The sequence below is a fragment of the Akebia trifoliata genome, chromosome 14, assembly GCF_017979445.1.
Source record: "Akebia trifoliata isolate Shusen 1 chromosome 14, ASM1797944v1, whole genome shotgun sequence".
In the NCBI taxonomy this organism is placed as follows: domain Eukaryota; kingdom Viridiplantae; phylum Streptophyta; class Magnoliopsida; order Ranunculales; family Lardizabalaceae; genus Akebia; species Akebia trifoliata.
In genome coordinates, this window is record NC_141388.1 from 24,872,151 (window position 1) to 24,886,462 (window position 14,312).

At 33.0% G+C, this 14,312-nt stretch overlaps 1 pseudogene; it reads left to right on the forward strand.

The window, feature by feature from the left end:
* Positions 1–1,951: 1,951 nt before the first annotated feature.
* Positions 1,952–2,314, forward strand: LOC147386597 (secreted RxLR effector protein 161 pseudogene; annotated as a pseudogene).
* Positions 2,315–14,312: the final 11,998 nt, after the last annotated feature.

Below are 14,312 nucleotides of genomic sequence, written 5' to 3' on the forward strand. Positions count from 1 at the left end.
TCATTTCATACACTAATTCAAACTCAGTTCTCTGCTAAGCTTCAGATGCTTCGATCCGATAATGGTGGGGAGTATGTGAATCAACAGTTTTGTGATTATTTCCAACGTCATGGTCTAATTCATGAGACCTCATGCCCCCAAACTCTGCATCAAAATGGTATTGCAGAGCGTGCAAGAATCATCACATCCTTGAAACTGCTCGAGCTATGTTACTTGGAGCTCACGTACCTAGCCACCACTGGGCAGATGTTGTTGCCACGACCGTCCATCTCATTAATCGCATGCCTTTGAAAGTTCTTGGGTTCAAGACTCCGCTACAAGCCTTGTCAACCTATGTGTCATTACCCACAATATTGATGCTTCTGCTTCGCATCTTTGGTTGTGTTGCGTTTGTTCACCTCCACAAAAACCAACGCACGAAGCTTGATCCTTGTACCATTCATTGTCTTTTTTTGGGATATGTTATACACCAAAAAAGGCACCGTTGCTACGAGCTAACTACTCGACACAACTATGTGACTATGGATGTCACGTTCCTTGAATCCGACACTTTCTATTCTCTTGCCACATCCAATTCCTCTCTTCAGGGGGAGACACGAGTAGAAGAAATGAATTGGTTGAAATTTGACTGGTTCAAGGACACTGATACGACACCTAATGCTCCTCAGTCGATCATTGAGGAAACTAATCTAGAACCGACACTTCCAAAAGTTAAAATAGCAGTACCCCCCCCCCCCCCCCACTTTTCATTATCCAATGACCCATCTCTTGAGAATATCATTGAGGTAAGCTCCCCTATCACACCTCACATTTCTAATGATGTGGATACTCCTATTGGCTATGAGTTACCTTTCAGGCACAATCGGGGCAAACCACAAAACAGATATTCTCCGGGACTGGAGGACGAAAGATCGAGATATCCAATTGTTAATTATGTTTCTACAAAGGAGCTGTCCAAACCCCTCAAGAACTTTGTGAATGAACTATCCTCACATCCTATTCCCACAAGTGTTGAAAAGGCTTTGGAAGACCCTAGATGGATCCAAACTATGAAGGAAGAAATGGAGGCATTACTGAAAAATGAGACGTGAACTATTGTTCCCCTACTAGAAGGTCAAAAAATAGTAGGGTGTAAGTGGGTATTCTCCATCAAGTACAAAGCCAATGGATCAATTGAAAGGTACAAAACAAGACTAGTAGCAAAGGGCTATCCGCAAACCTATGGTGTAGACTATCAAGAAACGTTCTCACCTGTGGCCAAGTTGAATACTGTCAGGGTTCTACTATCTCTTGCAGCGAATCTTGATTGGCCATTGCACCAGTTTGACGTTAAAAACATTTTTCTCCACGGAGATCTTGAAAAAGAAATCTACATGGATGTCCCTCTAGGACATATGGCAAACTTTAAAGCTAATATGGTGTGCAGACTACAACGAACTTTGTACGGCTTGAAGCAATCTCCTAGAGTGTGGTTTGGGTGCTTGAACTCGACAATGAGGAAATATGGCTTTCAACAAAGCAAATCAGACCATACGCTATTCTTAAAGCATCACCTAGGTAAGATAACAACTTTGATAGTCTATGTAGACGATATGATCATTACAGGAGACGCCCCAGAGGAAATAACAAGACTTCAAGAGCAATTGGTCACAAAATTTGAGATGAAAAATCTAGGAGGACTCAAATATTTTCTGGGAATTGAAGTTGTTAGGTTGAAGCAAGGCATATTCCTTTCCCCCAACAGAAATATATCCTAGATTTACTATCAGAAGTTAGATTACTAGATTGTAAGCCTGCAGATACACCAATAATCCAAAATCACAAGCTTGGAAAATACTTAGACCAAGTGCCAACAGACAAAGGAAGGTACCAGAGATTAGTTGGAAAACTTATTTATCTCTCTCATACATGGTCTGACATTGCCTATGTAGTGAGTGTAGTAAGCTAATTCATGCACTGTCCAAGTGAAGATCATATGAATGCGGTGATTCGAATTCTCCAATACCTAAAGTCCTCCCCCGAAAAAGGACTTATGTTTACAAGAAACAATCACCTATGGGTGGAAAGTTACACAGATGCTGATTGGGTAGGAAATATCTCTGATAGAAAATCCACCTCAGGTTATTTCACATTTGTTGGAGGGAACCTGGTTACATGGAGAAGTAAGAAGCAAAATGTGGTAGCATTATCAAGTGTTGAAACCGAGTTTCATGGGATGGCTAAGGGCCTTTGTGAACTTCTCTGGCTTCAAAGACTATTAACTGAAATTAGCTTTGCTCCTGGCTACGAGATAGACCTATTATGTGATAACTAGGCTGCAATTGACATTTCTCATAATCCAGTCCAGCATGATCAGACCAAACACGTGGAAGTAGACTGGTACTTCATCAAAAAAAATCTTGAGGCCAAGATAATTCGATTCCCGTTTGTTAAATCAGAAGACCAGTTGGCAGATATACTTACAAAAGCTGTATGTAGCAGAAGCTTCTACAACTCACTTGGCAAGTTGGGCATCTGAGATCTATATGCACTAACTTGAAAGGGAGTGTTGGCGTAAGTTGTCCTCCGCGAGATCATAAGAGAAAATTTTGGGATACACTATCAATTTAGTTAATTAAGCTGTGATACATGTATAACCAAATTTAGATGTTTTCGTTTTGTTATATACCCACTCATTCTTGTAAAGAAGGTATTTTTGAATATACGAGATTTCTTATACCTTTTGTCAGGTTCCTCATTCCCTACAATTAGGATCCACATAATCTTTATGCCACATAGGTGGATAAGTTTGTCTTGTGAAGCATTTGGGTTCGAGAAACATATCTTCTTCTTGATGGTAATGTGGTTCCTCGTCTTCACTTTCTGATTCAACATGTTCTTTACCATTATCAATGAGAACATTATCAGAAGACATCAATACACTTGGAGAATACATTTCTCGATGGATCTCAAATTCTTAACCATCATCTCTTTCTTCTTGATAATTAATAACACTTCTCAACACTTTTACTAATATAGAGGATCCATCAAAATGAATATCCTGACTATTGATTATTTTGTGAGTGCTTGGATCCCACAATCTATATCTCCTTCACACCTCGGCTATAAGCCACAAAGACGCATTTATTTGACTTTGGATCTAACTTGTTCCTTTGACAACTTGGAATAAGTGCATAAACATCACATCCAAAAAATTTAAAATCGGAATAATCACTAGGAGTTTCATACCACACTTCATTTGGAGTCTTATTCCCCAATGCCACCAAAGGTAATCAGTTAATGAGATAACAAGTCATTAAAACCACTTCTGCCCATAACTCTTATTCTAAACCAGCACTGCTCAACATACATCGTAAACATTCTATCAAAGTACAATTCATTCTTTCGACAACATCATTTTGTTGAGGAATATCAATATTTGTGCAATGCCTAACAATTTTCTCATCTCAACAATAATCATTGAATTCATTTAATGTAAATTCTCTCCCATTATCCTTTCGTAAAACTTTGATGCGACGTCCTGTAAATTTTTCTAATTCGACTTTAAAATACTTGAATGTACTATACACATCACCTTTGAACTTGAGAGTTTTGATCCGTATCCTTCTTGAGAAGTCATCAATGAATGAAACAAAGTAACGTGCACTTCCATATGATATAGTTGGTGAAGGACCCCAAACATCTGAGTGGATGTATTCAAGTATGCCTTTGCTCGTATATCTCTTAGTCTTGAATACTCGTCTATATTGTTTGTCATAAACACAATGCTCACAAAATTCAGACATTCCAAGTTTTAGTGAAGGAATAAGATTTTTTTTTATCAAAACCTCCATACATTTGCTACTCATGTGTCTCAACCTTCGATGCCATAATCGAAACGGAAGTTCTTCATTTTCTATCACCAAATTTGCTTCCTAAGAATTTGTACAAGTTTCCAACTCGAACCCCTTTCATTACAACTAGAGCCCCTCTTGAAACTTTAGTCACTACACCTTGCACAGTGAATTTGTAACTTTCCAAGTCTAGGGAAGGAAGAAAAATCAAGTTTTTCTTTAAATCCGGCACATTCCTAACATCTTCAATTTTTTGAACTGTCCCATCAAATATTCTTAAGCAAATCGAGCCCATCCCAATTACCTTGTTAGATGAATTGTTCCCCATTGATACTGACCTTCCTTCACATGGCTTGTATGAGTCAAACCAAAATCTATGTGGATACACATGGTGGGTAGCACCACTATCAAGAACCCAATTTTGTTAGAATGTCAAATTGTTAGTCATTATTAAGATATATTTTTCTATGTAAACCTAAGTAGATTCTTCAACTTGATTTGCTTCATCTTTGACTTCACTTGGCCCTTTCGACTTTGATCGAAACTTTGAACGGTTCTTTGATAAACTACCTCGCGCATTCGATTTACTTCTTTTCACAAATGCTTCTATTTTCGAATCAATTAAGCTACCCAAATATGTCTTCTTTCTTAGTTCATCAGGAAAAAGAATACCATAATTCGAGCCCAAAATGAAAAGAGTCTTCTTTGCTACAACTCAATGTGATTACAAAGTAATCATAAGATTCAACAACGTGTAAAACAAGGTAATCGCATTATCCTCATCCCGATACTTTCAAGTTGATAAATAAGGGTGTCGAATTTATTCAAATGCCTTGAGACCTTCGTGCCTTCCTTCATTCTCAAGGAGTACAATTTTTTTTAAGAAAATCCTATTGGTAAGGGATTTCGTTTAGTACAAACTTTCTAAATTTTTCCATAAATATTTTGTAGTCTTTTTCCCTAATAATTTTGAGCAACACTTCATTTACTAAGCACAAACGAATGGTAGCTCTTGTCTTCAAGTCAAGCTCTTCCAATCATCATCGAGTATCAATTTTGATTTCTTGTCTTTCTCATTCGAAGCCTTGTGTTGCCCTTGTTGCACTAAGAAATCATGCATTTTCAATTTCCAAATTTTGAAATCCCTTTTCCCATCAAACTTTTCCACCTCAAATCGATTACTCGCCATTTTCTCAAAAAACATTCTCACAAATATTTTATGCTTTGATACCACTTGTTGTAAAGAACTCCCACAACAATAATATCAAAGATGTCCCAAGAATAATAACAAGCAAAATATGTCTGAGAAAAATTATTGGAGGTAAGACAAAATTAGGAAAAACAATCATAACATAAAGAGTTACGTGGTTCACCTAATAAGGGCTACATCCATGGGCAATTTAACAAGAAAATTATCACTATCAATCTTAGAAAAAATTACAAGGTTGAGTTTATAGATAATGCCTTACAATGGAGAGAAAATCAACAAGAACCTCCTATACCAACACATGCTATCAAATCCATCCACTTTCTTACTCCAACTTTGTTCCCACAAGCTTGTAGATCAAAACCCTCTCAAAGAGTTCCAACAATGACCATGTATTTGAGACAAAGAAAAAATCCTAACCAAGAAAACTCTCACAAAATATATTTTTAAGATCAAACCCATAAAATGCTCCATCTAGAAAAATTACAAAAAATCAAAAATGCCCTTAAGAAGAGTGATTTTGGATTACTGTCCCAACAATATCCATTTTTGCTGCAACTTCTCAATTAAATCGAAAAATCTTATTCAATAGGTGAAAGCATCTAAAAGTGCCCTTAAGGCCTACGGGTTGTTTTGGGATCTTATTTGATTCAAGCTTCCTTATTACTAGAAAAATTTGTATTTATTCAAAAACTAATTATTGCATCCAAATTTAAAAAAAAATAGTATTGTTACATAAATATGTGATGCCCTCCTTTACACGACTTACTCATTCTCAACTTACCAAGTATGATTTTCTATCAAACTAGAATTCCATGAGATGCAATAAATAAATTTAAAACACAATTAGTTCCAAAAATAATTTATGAAACCCCATTTTCTTCCCATTAAATTTTATTTTTAGGTTTACTATGTCCATACAAACTCATTTTGATATAGGTAGTTAGGTACCAACATTAAAAAAAACGTAAAAGCCCTCTAATAAGTCGGCTATGGTTAAAAAACACATTTTCTTCATATATGAATTTAATACCTCTATTTTATGGCTCTATATTCTCATTATTTAATATGAAATTTGAAAAAAATATTTTTCTACATCTTCTTAGTCTCATTTGTGTTGGATTGGTGATGCCTTACTTTCCTACGTAGTATAACAATTACACGTCTTAGATACAATGTAATTCAAGTCCATTTTCATTTCTTTCGTTCAATGTATATAATGAATTGACATTTAAAATGGGATTTCTTTACCCTTGAATGAGGAAACCCATAAGTCTTGGTTATGCTCTTTTATGATTATATTTGTTAAAATAGATTTTGATGAACTAGGCTTCTAATTCGAAATATGAAATATTTAAATATCTTGTAAATGAACATGAATGTAATCTAAAATATGGATGAGCAATGGAAATATGAAAACTTTTACTTGGAATGTTCTTTATCAGACTTTTTGACAATTTAATCATTACTTGTATAATAAAGAATAAAATCCTCATGCAAATTTTCAAATAGTTTACATGGAATTCAATAGGTCTTAAAATCATTTTCACATGACAATAAAAAAAAATTATCACAAATATTTTACTTGAATTTTAACTATTACCATAACAAATAATATACAATAACCAGCCTTTGTGGTAAGAACTCATTACCTTTTAACAATTCTTCATTTTTTTATAGGCAACAAATTTTCATTTTTAATAAAGGAATTCTTTTTTTCTTGTTTGTTTTAATCTTGAATTTTATGTTTTTACTAAGACTGATGCTTCTTATCAATGTTTTTTATAATTTCTACTTTTTTCAAATTCAATTAATCTTTTGAAGAGTTTGATCTTTTTACGATTCTTTGAGTAACCTTTTCATTTTTTTTCTTCGTACCTATCAATGATAATTCTACATTGAAACTGATTCATTATGCAAAGAAGCTCATGGATAATCATTGTTCCATTTCAGTTGAAATTTATGTCAAATCACTTGGTCAACTGGGTTTGCTCAACCTGGTTGTGTATCCAACCTTTGAAAATGTAGACATGGAGGCAGTTGAAGACCTAAGACCTTCAAAGAAGAAAATTATTTATAGTGAGGTATTTCTGGTTTCAAGTACATCTGGCTTGTTTGAGCATGTGAGGGCATTTTTCTGTTTTCGATTCATAATGCAACCATAATCTATTTAGTGCTCAACAATTTTAATTTGCCTTTTCTTTTGTGTTTCAGCACAAACCCATTTCAAATATAACTTTTGGCTTGCATAATGGAATTTATCACTAAGGAAACTTCCGTGTTAATTGTTATAATCCTTTTGAGACACATGTTGGAAGTGAAAGCATTAGTGATGAAATAATAATCTATGTCGAATTAGCATGAATAGGACTTTTGATAGTGACATAGTGATAATGGAACTTTTGCCTAAAGATCAATGGCACAAGGGAAAATCTATGTCCATGTCCGTAGCATATGATGGTATGATTTGTAGCCTCATGATGTTCATTTTGTAAAGAGAGTTGAATGGCTATTGATTTGGTTTCAGTGGTCTTCAAGCTAAAAATCTATCCAAGTGATAGTCATACAACAAGTAAATCATTAAAAATAAACAGCTAAGCATCAAAAAAATGAATTAAACTTTGATATTGTTAAAATCTAAAAAGAGTGGCAAGGTGTTAGGAATAAAGACAAACAATGTATATAACTTGGTGACATACTGTCAATAAAAAACAAAGAGGCTAATCCTCTCTTTAAAACATGACTTACTCTAAATGTACTCAAAATTGAACTCTACTATACTTTGGACCACCAGAGAAGATCTGAATTAGTAATAGTATCCTCACTTTATTCTTGGAAGAGAGAAATCCACGTCTACATGACACATACTCACAAGTGTTATAGGGACCTAGTCTGTTCACCCTGGTTAATCTGAAGCTCACCTAGTCGAGTAGGTTTGTTTCCTTTTGATACTTACCCAACCGAATAAGTTTATTGTATTAAATATATCTAGAGACACACCCAACTAAACATGTCTATTATCCCCACAAAATAACTATATGACTCACCCAACAGAACAAGTCTATTGTCCACACTATAGTCTTGAAAATCACCCAACCCAATGGATTTGTTTATCTTTTGATACTTCGAGACTCATCCCATTGAAGAAGTCTATTATCTCGCATGACAACTTTAGGAACGTTGCCTACTCGCCTCCAGTCCGATTTTTGTCAGCCAAGGGTGGTGCTTCTCCTCCGTGGGTCTCCACTTCTTTTCCTTATGGAGGAGAGTCGTGAATCAATAACCTCAGAGCTTTGTTCTCCTTGATCTATCATTTTGACCATCATTTTGTTCTCCACAGGGAAGTCCTTCATATCTTTTTCTTGTCATTGGAGTTTTTTTGGCATCCGTCGTAGTATGATTTGAACATTTAACTAGGGTGTAGGGATTCTCTCCTCTAGATTATTTCCTCCATTCGAATGCTCTTCTTCCACTTTGTTCATCTCTCTAGGAGGTAAATCTTTCAATTGTTCGGAACTCTTCTTCCCATCAAATGTGGTGCCATGAACTTCTTATTAAGCTTTCTGATATTTTTTACAGTTCTTTTCTTCATGTCCCATAGTGGACGCTAAAAAGTGCAGGTAAAATGAAATTATCTTACACCCAAAATTGTATCCCGAGAATGACCTCCCTCCTATTTCTTATAAACAAATATCAAATTTGGTGCAAGTTTCCAGATCAAGACCCCCTAAAATCAAGTTAACAAGAAAATAAGAAGAATTTAGTAAAAAGACACGTTAAAAAGTCATTTATATGTGTGTTGATTTTGTTATTTATAGACTTCAAGAGTCTTATTTACATTAGTAATTTCCTTCTTGAAGATCTTATAGATACTTAGGTATCTTACTTAAATTAGGATTTTTCCATCTTTATTTTCTTAACTCTATAATGAATCACAATTCTTTCTTATATTGGTTTCTTCCTAATTTGATTTGAGAATTTGTCTCTAAATAGAATCTTGACGATCCTACTTAACCTTTCGTTTTATGATTTGCTCTGATTTTCTTGTTAGTTCCATCATCTCTATCTTTTCCCAATGAGCTAACTACTTAGCCACGATCAATCGAGTGTTTTGGGTTTTAGTCATTTAGACTGAATACTCTTAGTTGGATATGTTAATACGTGGATGTCTTATCTAAACAACTTGTCTGCCGAGTGGGCTTACTTGTTTCAAGGATGAGATACATGTCTCTCTGGATTCAGTCTTGCTTTGTTTTAGTGGCCATGTGGAGATGTCTTATTGGTTGAAATAGTCAAATGTAATTATTCCCCCACATTACTGTTAAAATCATAAATAAAGAAGCAATGTTGACTTTCAGTGAAGGGTAGTTATTATCTTGCATTTTGTAGGGGGTAAACCTAATTTCAGCAATTTGACAAAATAGTACTACTAAACTACCCTTATTTTTATTATGCCATGAAGTTTTACTATTTTTTTTTTGACTTTTTGATATTTATAAAATGTCATTCCACTACTGTAATTAATAAAATCCAAAGTTACCACTAAAAGATCAAATAAAATTTTAAGGATAAGGTTGCTAGCATCACATGCATTCACATTTTTCGCTATCATGATTCATATATCTATCTCTTACTTGCCAACATTAGGTCAAGTGTTCTGCCATGTGTGCTAAATGTTGTAAAATTCATAGTATTATTCATGTATTTTGTTGAGTGAAAGGTTTGAACTCAAGACCTCTTGAGTGTTATTTGTAAAGTGTAGAGATTTCCTTAATTGGTGAAACATAAGCTAAATGAGCTTTTCCCTTTTTTGTATAAGTTGAACGTCAAAGATTTTCTTCACTATCTTGTTTGTGAAAGTTGTAAGGATAACTCTTCAAATCTTTAGTCCCACATCGGATAAATACAAGAATGATATTTAACTAATAAATGATTTCACTCTCTCTTGCTTAGATGTGCGTGAGAAAGAGAGTAAGCCTTTGCCCGCATATGGGGGCCCAAGACACTATGGGATTGCAGTTCATTATGTTTGGGGTCAACTCGTCGAAAAACCTTAGTGTTTGTATACGCATGTGACGCGCGCATAGGGGGTGCAAATCTCGAATTAAGCTTCAAGTGGGTGAGCGTGAAATGCCCATTTTTTCCTAAAATTTGTTTAATCCATTATAAGATCCATTGTTTCCTTCCATCTCAACCGTTGATCTAACTAATCATTAGAATTAATGTTTGTTAACCGTTTGGATCCTCTAACGTTTAGAAATGGGTCGATTAAGGCCCAAACATCTTTCTCTTTAATCCATTGAGCCGTTGGGCTTTCTTCTATATTAGAGAAGTGTGCCCTAGAGTTCTTGATACAAAAAATAACGTTCTGATCTCTCTGTCTCTCCTCTGTATGATTCACTCTAAATCTCGTTGCTCATGCTAGACTGATTGAGTTCGTTTGTATGCCTATTACTTTCGAGTGCATAACTAACAGGAACGTGATTGTTGAATCTTGGAAATCAATCGCTGGAGCCTTTTGCATTGTGGATATCATCATGAAAGGGACGCGAATTTGGTTTTAAGGACAGTCTCTTTCGTGCCTCAATCACATCGAAATCGATAAGTTCTTCTAATCTTCACTTTCTACAATCTATTATTTGGATTTAGAATATTTATTTCAAGGTCATAAAATATCTCTAACACTAAACTATGCCTTTTATTTGACCAAGAAAAAATTAGTCCATGATTCTTGCGTATACAAACCCACAAGTATCTAAGCATTTTCATGTTTAATAAATGGATGTAATAGAATTTCCCTTTCAATCATTTGGCATTCTACTTATTTCAATGATCTTTTTAAATAATATAATTAATCATAATATCGAATTTCTCCCACTCCTTTCAAATTTCTACATATAGACTATGTAGCCTAAATTAAGTTTTCATATATCTTTATCTTAATTAAATCTTCTTCATTTGTATACTCCTAATTCTATGGCAGTTTATTTTCGTTAAGTGTTTCCTTTAGTTCTCTATATTAAAGTAAACAAGTAAAAAATAAAATTTCAAATCATCTCCAAGTGATCTCTACAAGTGTATTTCATTTTATACATGAACATTAACGACTTAAATAATTCTTTACAAAATTAGTAATCATTTTTAATTGAATTTGAAACAACATGATGCCAATTGTTGCTTAAGAAAATCAATAATTATTTCTAATTTCTAGAAAATTTGAACTAAGAACAAAACAACAAAAACAACCCAAAAAAGCCTCCAACCCAAAGGTTTGGGTCGGCTAAACATCTATAATTTCTTTATTTCATTATATCTACAATTAAATCTTCTAGTATTAATAATGAGTTCATACATGATTTTTTGGATCTTATTTGTAATGCGTTCATTTCTAATTTTATCTTTTTAAGTAAATTTCACATACATTCGTTTCATCTCTAAACCATTAATTAGAGCATTCAATTGAGTTTTTATATGATTATCAGTCGTAGAATGAGTATATCAGGGGTGGATTCACACTAAGGGCACTTGCCCCCACAAGAATTTTTAAAATTTGTAAGGATCTTAGTTGCCCCACATTGACAAAATCTTATCTTTGCCCTTTGAGCTATGTGGGTGGACTGTGCAGTATGATCTGCATGTGATCCCTAGATTTTTATGTTTCAAGCATCAATGCAATCTTCTTGTATAACTGAGGTTGATATGTGTTAATTGAGGGTAATAAAGTAAAAAAAAAAACATGCTTTTAATAGTGCAAACACACCTAACTTAGCTTTAGAAAGGGTATCATCATGTTGACTTATCAAGTCATACACATATAATACTACGCTTACCAAATCATTTTTTCCTAATAGCTTATGCTTCCATAATTAAATCAATACCTCTAGGGTATGGTTAGTCACAAATTCAAGTATAATCGAAACGATGTGGTGCTTGTGTTAGAAACGAATAATGGTTATTTAAGAAAATGGTACAGTATTTTACAAAAATTATTGAACTGGCCAATTTTTAATACTTATTGAAACATCTATATAACTGATTTGTAAATTTATTTATAAAAATGATTATTTGATATACAATCATATTTTCTATTTAGGGTATGTTTGTTATGATTTTTTTCGACCACTTTTTGGATTTTGAGTCGAAAAAGTCGGAAAAACACGTTTGTTGGTAAATGCTTCTGCTTCAACAACTTTTGTGAGGAGCCCAAACCTGTGTTTTTGATAAGCCTTACTTTCACGCAGGAGCCACTATGAGAAGCCATCACCGAAATAAGTTTCGAGATGAAGTAAAATGACGATTTCACCCCTCATTTTTCATAACTCTTCAATCAAACAACATAATCAATTTGATTTCTCTCTACTACTTTTTCGTCAGTTTATGTAACAAACAAGATTCTCTTTAATGCAACTTTTGAAACTCTAAACTTTTATTTTTCCAAGACATAGAATCCTGAGGCAGAAGCTAGAATCTGTAACAAACAGACCCTTATGTGAGCCTACACTTAAGAGTATAAAGGTAAATTAAACTAATTGTTTGCACAACAATTGAATATCAAACAACCATTTGACATTTTTATAGAAAAAAAAATAATTACAAAGCCATATATGACATTATTCATAAATATTAAAAATATGATTGGCTCAGTAATTATAAAAAATATATTTTTTTCCAAAGCAAACAAGGATTAGTGATTAGAGTGAAGGTGGGTTCAACAGGTTTTGAGCCTAGGTCATGGGATCAACTCTCCACTTGTCGTACCAACTTAACTAATAAAATTGCACTTTTCAACAAAATAAATTACTACTTTGGTAATTTTCCTAAGAATAATTTTAATTCCATCGATCATGCATCTTTAATTTTTTGCATTAAAATTTTGAACTGTTCATTTAATACTTAATCTAATTGGTACTCGACCATGAAATGAGCTCTAGCAAAATGCAAGATTATCGAAAGTCAACACCTCTTTTTGTTGATGATTTAACCATGAAATTTATTTTATTTTTTTTAAATACACTTTAAAACTTAAATTATTAAATCAAAATTTGAAAAAAAAAAAAAATCAAATTTTTACGGTTGAGACAATTTTTTTTTGGAAAGTAAAACTAATTCATTATCTTGGAGATTTTTTCTTACTTTGTCTTCGAATAATTTTGATAATCCAAATATAAATTTTTCTTTCCGAAATATATCATTACATCCGGTAGTTAACGAATATAGTTTTGACAAATATACATCTTTATACCATCTAAAATCAGTTAATGTTGGACATTTCAAATTCATTAATATTTCTCTATCTTTTTGTCCTAATTTGTTTATCTTTCCATTAAAATTGAGGAAAGTTGTAGAGATTAAGGTTTTAAAACTATCTAGTTGTTCTTTTCCATCTTTATCTAATTCTGGTTCGTCTTATTTGTTTAGTTTGACATGTTTTAATATATCATTTTGGTCAATTTTTTTTAACATATTATGCCACCAACCGTATAATTGACCAGTGAAACTACCAATCACAACCTTGGTAATATGTTCTACTGATAGATTATATCGAGTGCAAGAGTTTCCAAATACTATCATTTAATATAGAGTATTTATAATTTGATTGTTTGTTTGTCCATCAATGTTCCACTCAATATAATTCGTTTCCATTATAATGTTTAGTTGGATTTATCTTTTCTTTAAATGGGACATCAACTGGTATTGGTCATCTATAATAATTTTTTATTTTATTATAATAATTTGGTCTAGAATAATTTATTTTTCAATATTTAAATCTTTTAATTTTATTTATTTGAGGATTTTCTTGATTTAAAAATTGGGATTTTATGTTTTCTATTGAACTGTTTGAAGATATTTCAGAAAATTTTTCTTTTTTTCAATTCTTTCTTATATATCTTTCATATTTGAATTTTCCGTTAAGACATTTATTTTTAGATTTCCTTGTAGTTTTTTTGTTATTTCTTCTAAAAATGAAGATGTTGTTTCTACAGGAGGTAATCCATGTTGTAAATAAAAAAGGTTTTTTTACTTTTGTAATCATTGAAAATGATGATGATGAACCTATTGATGTTAGTCTTTTTGCAAATATTTTTGGCTTATCAGATATTGATCTTATTTGTTGTCCTAATTGATGAAGATAGGTGTTTGTATAATTATTTTGTTCTATTACATGAGAAAGATCATTTTGTGTACATGAAATTTCTTTTTGAAATTGTATTTCTGATTTAAGGGGAGTCACAACAGATCCCATGATTTTTATTGCCCTAAAAGGAGAAATG